Genomic DNA, 11468 nt, shown 5'->3' with positions numbered 1-11468 from the left:
CTGATCTTTAGTTTTTCGGTATTTCTCCTTATTTACACAACACCACTAGTGGCAACATCCTGTGAAGACATAAAGGACGAGTGCAAAAAGGAGGATGGCTGTTTCTGCGATGACAAACAAGGAAAAGTGGCTGTAAAACGTGAGTATACATAGCGAAACGCATTCGTCATATCGTTGGTAATCTCGTCGTTAGCCAATTATATAAAACTGGGAATATCAGTATTCATGAGAGTGTAGAAATTACACATTTACTCATCGCGGTGAACTTAACCTGATCTTTAGTTTTTCGGTATTTCTCCTTATTTATACAACACCACTAGTGGCAAAATCCTGTGAAGACATAAAGGACGAGTGCAAAAAGGAGGATGGTTGTTTCTGCGATGACAAACAAGGAAAAGTGACTGTAAAACGTGAGTATGCATAGCGATACGCATTCGTCATATCGTTGGTAATCTCGTCGTTAGCCAATTATATAAAACTGGGAATATCAGTATTCATGAGAGTGTAGAAATTATACATTTACTCATCGCGGTGAACTTAACCTGATCTTTAATTTTTCGGTATTTCTCCTTATTTATACAACACCATTAGTGGCAAAATCCTGTGAAGACATAAAAGACGAGTGCAAAAAGGAGGATGGCTGTTTCTGCGATGACAAACAAGGAAAAGTGGCTGTAAAACGTGAGTATACATAGCGAAACGCATTCGTCATATCGTTGGTAATCTCGTCGTTAGCCAATTATATAAAACTGGGAATATCAGTATTCCTGAAAGTGCTCACATTATACATTTACTCATCGCGGTGAACTTAACCTGATCTTTAGTTTTTCGGTATTTCTCCTTATTTATACAACACCACTAGTGGCAACATCCTGTGAAGACATAAAGGACAAGTGCAAAAAGGAGGATGGCTGTTTCTGCGATGACAAACAAGGAAAACTGGCTGTAAAACGTAAGTATTGCACAGCAAAACATATTCGTCACATCGTTGGTAATCTAGTCGTTAGCCAATTATATAAAACTGGGAATATCAGTATTCCTGAAAATGCCCAAATTCTACATTTACTCATCGCGGTGAACTTAACCTGATCTTTAGTTTTTCGGTATTTCTCCTTATTTATACAACACCACTAGTGGCAACATCCTGTGAAGACATAAAGGACGAGTGCAAAAAGGAGGATGGCTGTTTCTGCGATGACAAACAAGGAAAAGTGGCTGTAAAACGTGAGTATACATAGCGAAACGCATTCGTCATATCGTTGGTAATCTCGTCGTTAGCCAATTATATAAAACTGGGAATATCAGTATTCATGAGAGTGTAGAAATTATACATTTACTCATCGCGGTGAACTTAACCTGATCTTTAGTTTTTCGGTATTTCTCCTTATTTATACAACACCACTAGTGGCAAAATCCTGTGAAGACATAAAGGACGAGTGTAAAAAGGAGGATGGCTGTTTCTGCGATGACAAACACGGAAAACTGGCTGTAAAATGTAAGTATTGCACAGCGAAACATATTCGGCATATCGTTGGTAACCTCGTCGTTAGCCAATTATATAAAACTGGGAATATCAGTATTCCTGAAAGACGCCAGATGTTTAACGAAAGACGCCAGATGTTTTCCAAAGCAATGGTTTTCTAAACAATGAAAATTCACAGCGTACATGTAAAATTAAAGTGATCTGCAAGTCGTCATAACTCATCGAACCTTTAGTATAAACGCGCCCGATCTCACGTCGGTGATGATGTACTGGGCAGAATTCACGGAAGATTCACGGTTTACCGATGAACCTCCGCAGCTTCGCCCACTCATCATCATTCACTCCGTGGATATGCTGTGAAGTTTTTGTGTGTATGTGTGTGTTTGCGGTGCGAGGAGGAGAGCCCAGCGGAGTCGGGAGAGTGCCTGCGAACCATTTGAGCTGCGTGGTCAATTCCTATTTTGGTGCATCAGTCGGTCAACACTGCACAAAAACGTGCTGCTGTCGACGCTGCAGCCGCCGTCGTATGTTCGTACACTGCAACGTCGCGTCTGCTGTACGTTTTTCTGACGTGACGCTGACGCGACGGGAGGATTGACGGCTGTGTGAACGAGCACTTACGCGTGCCCCATTCGGAGCGTTTTCAACAGAAGTTCAATTTTGTCAATGCCTTAACACACCGCGAGGTGGCGAACTTTGCCCAAGCGTCGTAAAAGCGTCGGCCTCGCTCAGCATCACGCTAATACAAAGCAAAAAAAATTCGGCAGATCCCACGTACCGTGGGAATCGATGTTATGCGAAGCATGCGCGAGATGGTGACTGTGGCGTAATTTTTTCATATTGAGCGAAACATTACGGAATGATGCCAGAGAAATATGGAAGTGGTATACGCACGCTCATCTGTTGAGTCGCATATGTATCATATAACCAGTTGTTTACAGTTGCCTAACGATGGCAAGAGCAACATGGGTGTTACCAACACCAGATGCGGTAAGCTGATATGTAGTGCTTAAATTCTTCAATACTGGACAGCGGTAATCCGAACATGACAAAGAAGGAACACAGATGCACAGGACAGGCGTTATTTGAAACTAAGCTTCATTCAGGAAAGCTTCCCTGGATGAATGCACGCCCGAGTGGCACGCGCAGGCGCACTGCTCGTACGTTACAGTCGCAGTTACAGTTGTTACGCTTATATTTTTTCCTTTATGGACGGAGAACGCACGCACGTTTCACGAACCCGTGTGTATGTGTATAGAAGGGGTTCTTGACAGTTCTTGAACAAGGTCATCATCACCGTGATCAGTCAGCACCAGCAGCTAGACGGGACTTGTTAATCGGATCCGTTCGTGATCGCGGTTACGAGGGATCTAAATGTACTGGAGTGCGAGGTATAGTGTAGCTGGTGGAGATCCTGGATGCCTCTTACGATGAAATTATCTGTGATGCCTCCTGTCGTGGACGTAGCAGCGAGGTCTATTGATGCCTTCTCCACATCCAATCCGTGTTTCACGCAGTACAAAGACCAGGCGTTGTTGGGTCTTGATAAATCATTGTTGAAGTCACCGGTAATGATGAGAGGCCTAGTTCTCTCCGCATATTTGTTGTAGGAAGCATTGACGCCGGTTTTTGCGTAATTCATATGGTGCACGTTGCGGACCACGTGGACGAGTGGATGGTAGTTGAGCGTCTTCTGGGGGTGTTCTGTCTTCAGTTTCCTCACTTTTCTTGCTTGCGCCGCGGTGGTGTAGCGGTTAAGGTGCTCGGCTGCTGACCCGAATGTCGCGGGTTCGATCCCGGCCGCGGCAGTCGCAATTCGATGGAGGCAAAATGCTGAATGCCCGTGTTCGGTGCGATCTCGGTACACGTTAAAGAATACCCGATGGTCAAAATTTGCCGAGCCCTTCGCTACGGCGTCTCTAATACCATATCGCCGTTTTCGAACATAAAACCCCAACAATTATTATTATTATCACTTTCCTTGCATGTCAATGTGTCTGTTCGCCGTTACTGTGTTGGCTGAGACTCTGTATCACCTGTGGCACGTACCCACATAATATTAACTCTGGTTTACGGGTATGTGCCACACGTGACTGAGAGAAAGGGTTTCATGACGTACGCGACATGTATTTTGCGTTATTCGTGTCACGACCAGTGAATCGTGTTCGTCATACACTGATCTCCTGCTATGCCAATTTTGGTATATTACAAGTTATGGAGACGACCAGGAGAGCGCCCAGACGTAGGCGGCTAGATAGATAGATAGATAGATAGATAGATAGATAGATAGATAGATAGATAGATAGATAGATAGATAGATAGATAGATAGATAGATAGATAGATAGATAGATAGATAGATAGATAGATAGATAGATAGATAGATAGATAGATAGATAGATAGATAGAAACGGCCAAAGTGCCTGAGGTTCGCTAAGAAATGCTTCGCATTTAATAGCTCTGCGAAGCGCGCCTGCCTCACCTGGCTGTAACACCGCGTTCCATGCTCACGCACCTGCCCCGAGAAAAATCGCGGCCGGGCTACCGGGGCGGCACGACGCGTTTTGCGTTTCCCTCTATTCCGACCGTGGTGTTCAATCACGAGATGGCCACCAATTTCTGCGTCCAATATGCGACGCTCTTCTGGCTATCAGACCTAGTTCTCTGATTACGCTTTCACAGCTAACTACTACAGGTACCACAAGGGTTTGTTTTATCATTCAGCAGGCACGTTAGTCATCGGGATGGAGATGCACCACCAATCACCAAAGTGGGTGCATACACGTTAAATGGCGCCATTAGCTGCCAGACATCAATATACATTGTGCAAACTTTCTTATATCAATGTGCAGTAAGCATTCAGTTACTTCTGTAAGGGCACGCTTTACTTACGTGTTATTCCGATTCCTATGACGGAGGGATCAATCGTGTTTTTGCCAATTTCTTATTTATTTTACAGCGAAAGCTGTTATGAGATCATTTCACCGGCCGTTTTTGGCGCCGTAGTTGTCCGCCGCCGCCGCCGCCGCCGCCGCCGCCGGTGTCCGTAACCAGTATCGCTGGAAATAAGAAAAAAAAACTAAATAAGAAAAAAATTCCAGGATAGAACGAGGTTCGAACCTGGGCCCTCTGCGTGGGAGCCCAGTATTCAACCTCTGAGCAATGCCGGTGCTTGAAACTGCTTCGCTAAAAGGTCCTATACAGGCTTCATGTCGGGAAGGAACCCCATTAGCATAATAATAATATCTGGGGTTTAACGTCCCAAAACCACGACATGGTTATGAGAGACGCCGTAGTGGAGGGCTCCGGAAATTTCGACCACCTGGGGTTCTTTAACGTGCACCTAAATCTAAGTACACGGGCCTCAGACATTTTCGCCTTCATCGAAAATGCAGCCGCCGCGGCCGGGAATCGATCCCGCGACCTTCGGGTCAGCAGTCGAGCGCCATAACCACTAGACCACCGTGGCGGGGCAACCACATTAGCATATGCAATATATATAGCGTGGTAGAAGAGTAAAATAAGCACCAAGCGTCGCACAACGCGAATTCTGTAACCAGGCGTCACACAATGCGAATTGCGCAACGAGTAGGTTGTTGAATGCTTCCAACCCATTACAAAGGACCCTGCCATAATTCTTCATCGTCATCAGGCACAGCATCAACAAAGTGCGCATAATGCCTTACATGGGTTTAGCAGGTACCAACGCTCTCCGTAGAATGACGAAAAATGGCAGAGTGCCTGCTGCCCTACTTCTCAAAAATTACAATTATTTATAATGTAGTGGGTTCCTCGCAAGTGCACTTGGATTGGTTGCCAAGGAAGCCCATAAGCGCATGATCCACTTCCTCTGGGTCTCAGTAAAGTTACAATGATTTATAGCGTAGTGGGTTCCTCGCAAGGGCACTTGTATTGGTTACCAAGGAAGCCCATAAGCGCATGATCCATTTCCTCGGGGTCTCAGTAAAGTTCTTCGCTCCCCCCCCCGTCTCTTTCCCACGTCAACGTATGTTATACAGCATGACGGGAGAGGGAAATAGCGACCGGTCGTCCCCCAATGCAAATTACATAACTGGTGGGCCGTTTAAAGATTCCAACCCATTACAAAGGGCTGAGCCATAATTCTTCATCGTCATCAGTCGTCGCGTGAACAAAGTGCACATAATGCCTTACAGACGTGTAGCTGGTGCCTCGCTTCTCCGCAGAATGACGAATAATGGCTTAGTAGGTGCTTCCAAACTTCACAAAAATTGTGATTTATGGCGTAGTGGGTACCTTTCCAGTGTACTTGTATTGTAGCCCCCAGAGAGCTTAACGGGCCCTAGAAACGCCGCTCTTGCAGCTTTCGCTGTGACTGTGCTGCGGTTTTAGCGCAGGCCTGGCGTTTTTTTTTTTTTAGATCTCTAACATGCCACTCATAATGCCCTGGGTCGCCGCAAGTAAGCTCCGCATTAAATATTTATTTGATGCTGAAATACACGTTTTTCATGCAATCCCAGAACTCCTCGCGGTCGCCCGGAGCACTATGGTAAAAGTGTGTACGCTGAGCGAGCCGGCTGTTCGGTCGCCTGCTGTTCTTTGGCGTCGTGATATCGGTGGGACCACGAAACGAAAATCACACGTCACTACTTCTTGACTATTCTTATAGCGTAAATACTGCACACATCCGGACACATCTGCATGTATCTATACGCATGAAATGCGAAATCATTAACACAGTGCAGTGTCGGTATTACCGAGCGGATATGCATCGGATGTAGCAGTTAAGCAGCATGCGTATTATCGCGTGCTGATATCATAAAGATGTATCATATATGAGCTCGAAAACCGAATTCATACTGAAAGGCAGGGCATACAAACACGGACACAAGGAAGAAGTCAAGACGCCACAAACGCCGACTAACAACTGAAGGCGCACACCGGCGACAAAAAAGGAACGAAAACGTATCTGCGCATGTCCGTGCGATAGGCGAACTGATCAATCCGGCACGCTTGAGGGTCTGCGTGACAGACAACTTGGAAGAATTGACTGTTAGGCGAGTTGGTAACTCATGATGAAAGAAAATAGCGCGAAAAAACGTAAGACAAGACGAAGAAGGCTACAGCACAAGCGCATTTATTTTCTGTCATCATGACATATACCTCACGCATGCGTTATCACTATTATCGATATGACATGCCCAATCATTCACCGCGTTTATGCATTCCTGTTCCGCTTCAAAACTGCGCATTCATCGAACTTGGACGTGCCCTTACATTCTCGGCAATGTAAAGAAAGATTAGGAGGTGAGCCTCCGATTAGCGATCCATTAGGTTCGAATAATCTATGTGGAAGCGGCCGCAGCTTCATGTTCGAATCGTATGTGTGGGAGCGGCCGCTGCAGAAAGGAACCTTATCCAACACACTTGTAGGGCAATCAGTGAATTTGTTGGTGCGTTTTACGAAACAAATCTCGGTCCGCTTCTTGTGTATTACTCGCTCATACTTTGTTTGCACAGTGGTACAATTCTTACCTACTCTGTGAGATACGCATTGAATGTAAGGAATACTTATACGATTCGTCTTTTGCCAGCGCTTTCTGCGAGACGCATCGTATTGCCATATATATTTTTGCGCTTGAGCTTTTATGAACCCTCTTGTGCTTGCCAACTGCACTTTACCGCTATGGGCTTAAAAAGGTAATCTCGTATTGGTCCCGAGTACGACTATACGTATTCACAGTGTGGTCACATGTGATGTAGCACGCGGAAACACAACCGGCCTTTGTAAAATATAACATCTGCCGTAAATGTCAACGAATGGTGATAAAAGGGTATATTTTGCTACCTGTGGTACGAGCGACGTGCACGCTGTCTAATCAATGTATCTTGCTTTAAAAGAGTGGTAAGTTGGGCTAGTTGGTAATGATCCATACTTAATGTAACTGCGCAAAAAACGGACGGAAACACGAAGGGCGAGAAAAGGACAAACAAGCGCAGACTATCAACTGAAGTTTTATTGCACGAACGAGGCAATATAAAGGGCAGAAAAATGCGAGAGAGGGCAAAAAAAGAAGGAGACAAAAGGCACGAGGGACCAAATCAACAAAAAACATTGGCCACATCAGGCAAGGCACGCCCGTCATACAAAACCAAGATAACTTAACTCTTTATCATGTATGACGACAGATGGAACGCTAACGCAGGACTCAGAATTCTTATGAATATGCGCAGCCTCAATTAGTTCCCGCGCTCTTTGGTTCTTATGCCGGAACAACACAGAGGTATCACCAAAGAGCGGAGTGCAGCCGCATTTCTTACAGTGGGCTGCTAGATGAAGACCGGAGTGGCCTTTCAGAGAATTAAAATGTTCTCGAAGTCTAACATTAAGGCAGCGACCTGTTTGTCCCACGTAAACACGTTTGCATGTCAAGGGTATGGAATAAACAATGATGAACTTGCCTTCATAGGTTTAAGTGGCATGTCTGTTGATTCCTTCACAGAACTTTTGTTCTTTTACCTGGGGTCTTTATTTGTTTCTTTCCATGGTGAGGTGTACCTGCAAAAGAAAGGTGTCTCTATTGGGTCTAGGGTGGCACCGGTTCTATCTGATATTTTTCTTAGTAGAGTTGACCGGGAGCTCCAACAGGTTTTACAGGCATCCATAATCAGAGTTTTTCGTTACGTCGACGACTACATTGTTTTTTCCGTAAGGGCACTGAAGATATCTCGGCAGGCATCCTAAGGAGTTTTGAGCAGTGTGGTCTTGGCCTGAAGTTTACTTCGGAATACTTAAAGGACCAATGTATCCAATTTTTGGATCTGCAGCTGCAGTTCTCGTCTAAGCATGTGTGTTGGTGCTACGCCCCTAGGTCTGTGAAACCTCTGCTAAACTATAAATCAGGTCACACAAAACTGGTAAAAAATGCCATTGCACTCTCATGTTTTACCTCTGCACTGAAGAAAACCTGCACGCATTTGGTTGAAAGCAGTTTTTCTGCGCAGGTGAAAAAACTGCGACAGGCAGGCTTTCCACGGGACGTATTAATAAAGGTCTGCGAAAAGTTGATTAAGAAAATAAAGAGAGGTCCTGGTGATGGTTGTGACTTGGTTGAGAAGGCGCAGCATAAGAAATTTGCTGTTCTGCCATATGTTCACGGTTTTACCCACCGCCTAAAAAAGGTTGCGTCAAGATATGACGTCCAAGTTGTTATATCTGCCAGGAACAAGTTGTCCACTTTATGCGCCAAAGTAGACAGACGAATCGCAAATCACCAAAATGTTCGGCAAGGTACATGTAATGTTAGTCATGTTAATAATTATGTATCTTGTATCACTGGTGTCGTTTATTCCATACCCTTGACATGCAAACGTGTTTACGTAGGACAAACAGGTCGCTGCCTTAATGTTAGACTTCGAGAACATTTTAATTCTCTGAAAGGCCACTCCGGTCTTCATCTAGCAGCCCACTGTAAGAAATGCGGCTGCACTCCGCTCTTTGGTGATACCTCTGTGTTGTTCCGGCATAAGAACCAAAGAGCGCGGGAACTAATTGAGGCTGCGCATATTCATAAGAATTCTGAGTCCTGCGTTAGCGTTCCATCTGTCGTCATACATGATAAAGAGTTAAGTTATCTTGGTTTTGTATGACGGGCGTGCCTTGCCTGATGTGGCCAATGTTTTTTGTTGATTTGGTCCCTCGTGCCTTTTGTCTCCTTCTTTTTTTGCCCTCTCTCGCATTTTTCTGCCCTTTATATTGCCTCGTTCGTGCAATAAAACTTCAGTTGATAGTCTGCGCTTGTTTGTCCTTTTCTCGCCCTTCGTGTTTCCGTCCGTTTTTTGCGCAGTTACATTAAGTATGTATCTTGCTTTGCTAAATGCATACTCTCTCGCGCAATCTTTAAATATTAGAGCCTAACCATGTGCTCGTCAACAGTGTCGGTGGGCGCTGATTTCGAATGAATCCACGATTCACGAATTGTAATGACCACTCACGGAATTCGTCAGGGAAACACAGTTGTACATTTTTGTTTAATTTATGCCGTGGGGCAGGCTTGCGCCAAAAAAAATAATAATAATAATGACGTTTCGCAACCGCTCAGGTAGTCCGACAGTGGCACGCGGGAACACTAGGAAGATGGAAATAGTAGAGAGGCCGTCGTAGCTAAAGAAAGAAGTTCACGACTGATTTACGCAGTAATATGTTACACCTTGTCACATTCACTTGATCTCACAAATGTTGACACGACGTAACCGGAAAGTTAAAGCATGAGGCCCGCGCGCTCGGCGCGGCGACTGCTACAGCGTGCACCCTATTCCCATAAGCGCTTACGCACCCGTTGGTGGCGCTCGTGTGCTTGAAAAAGGTCTATTTGCTTGGTAAACGTTCTTCAAGAAAAGAGTCAAATCCCACGAAAAACGCGAGATATGAAATAGATCAGAGCTCGCACGCCGCTGCTCAAGCGCTTCCAAGCGAACTGTCATCAATAAACGGCTGCATTCAGCCGACAACAGCATACGCTGGCCGTATGCGCTGCATGCTCTGGACTCCAAAACGCATGGAAAGGGCATTCGTTGATATCCTGCCTTAAGTTAGCCCTCACCAAGTCGTGTGAGCACAAAATTATACATTTACTCATCACGGTGAACTTAACCTGATCTTTAGTTTTTCGGTATTTCTCCTTATTTAAATAACACCACTAGTGGCAAAATCCTGTGAAGACATAAAGGACGAGTGCAAAAAGGAGTATGGCTGTTTCTGCGATGACAAACAAGGAAAAGTGGCTGTAAAACGTGAGTGTGCATAGCGAAACGCATTCGTCATATTGTTGGTAATCTCGTCGTTAGCCAATTATATAAAACTGGGCATATCAGTATTCATGAGAGTGTAGAAATTATACATTTACTGATCGCGGTGAACTTAACCTGATCATTAGTATTTCGGTATTTCTCCTTATTTATACAACACCACTAGTGGCAAATTCCTGTGAAGACATAAAGCACGAGTGCAAAAAGGAGGATGGCTGTTTCTGCGATGACAAACAAGGAAAAGTGGCTGTAAAACGTGAGTATGCATAGCGAAACGCATTCGTCATACCGTTGGTAATCTCGTCGTTAGCCAATTATATAAAACTGGGAATATCAGTATTCCTGAAAATGCTCAAATTATACATTTACTCATCGCGGTGAACTTAAACAGATCTTTAGTTTTTCGGTATTTTTCCTTATTTATACAACACCACTAGTGGCAAAATCCTGTGAAGACATAAAGGACGAGTGCAAAAAGGAGGATGGCTGTTTCTGCGATGATAAACGAGGCAAACTGGCCGTAAAACGTAAGTATTCCAGAGCGCAACATATTCGGCATATCGTTGCTAACCTCGTCGCTAGCCAGTTATATAAAACTGGGAATGTCAGTATTCATGACAGTGCACAAATTATACATTTACTCATCGCGGTGAACTTAACCTGATCTTTAGTTTTTCGGTATTTCTCCTTATTTATACAACACCACTAGTGGCTAAATCCTGTGAAGACATAAAGGACGAGTGCAAAAAGGAGGATGGCTGTTTCTGCGATGACAAACAAGGAAAACTGGCTGTAAAACGTATGTGTTGCATAGCGAAGCATATTCGGCATATCGTTGGTAATCTCGTCGTTAGCCAAATATATAAAACTGGGAATATCAGCATTCCTGAAAATGTTCAAATTATACGTTTACTCATCAAGGTGAACTTAACCTGATCTTTAGTTTTTCAGTATTCCTCCTTATTTATACAACACCACTAGTGGCAAAATCTTGTGAAGGCATAAAGGACGAGAGCAAAAAGGAGGATGGCTGTTTCTGCGATGACAAACAAGGAAAACTGCCTCTAAAACCTAAGTTTTGCACAGCGAAACATAGTCGGCATATCGTTGGTAACCTCGTCGCTAGCCAGTTATATAAAACTGGGAATATCAGTATTCATGACCGTGCACAAATTATACATTTACTCATCACGGTGAACT

This window comes from Rhipicephalus sanguineus, chromosome 5, assembly GCF_013339695.2.
Source record: "Rhipicephalus sanguineus isolate Rsan-2018 chromosome 5, BIME_Rsan_1.4, whole genome shotgun sequence".
Lineage (NCBI taxonomy): Eukaryota > Metazoa > Arthropoda > Arachnida > Ixodida > Ixodidae > Rhipicephalus > Rhipicephalus sanguineus.
The sequence above is the reverse complement of the archived record's forward strand: the minus strand, read 5'-3'. Positions refer to the sequence as shown.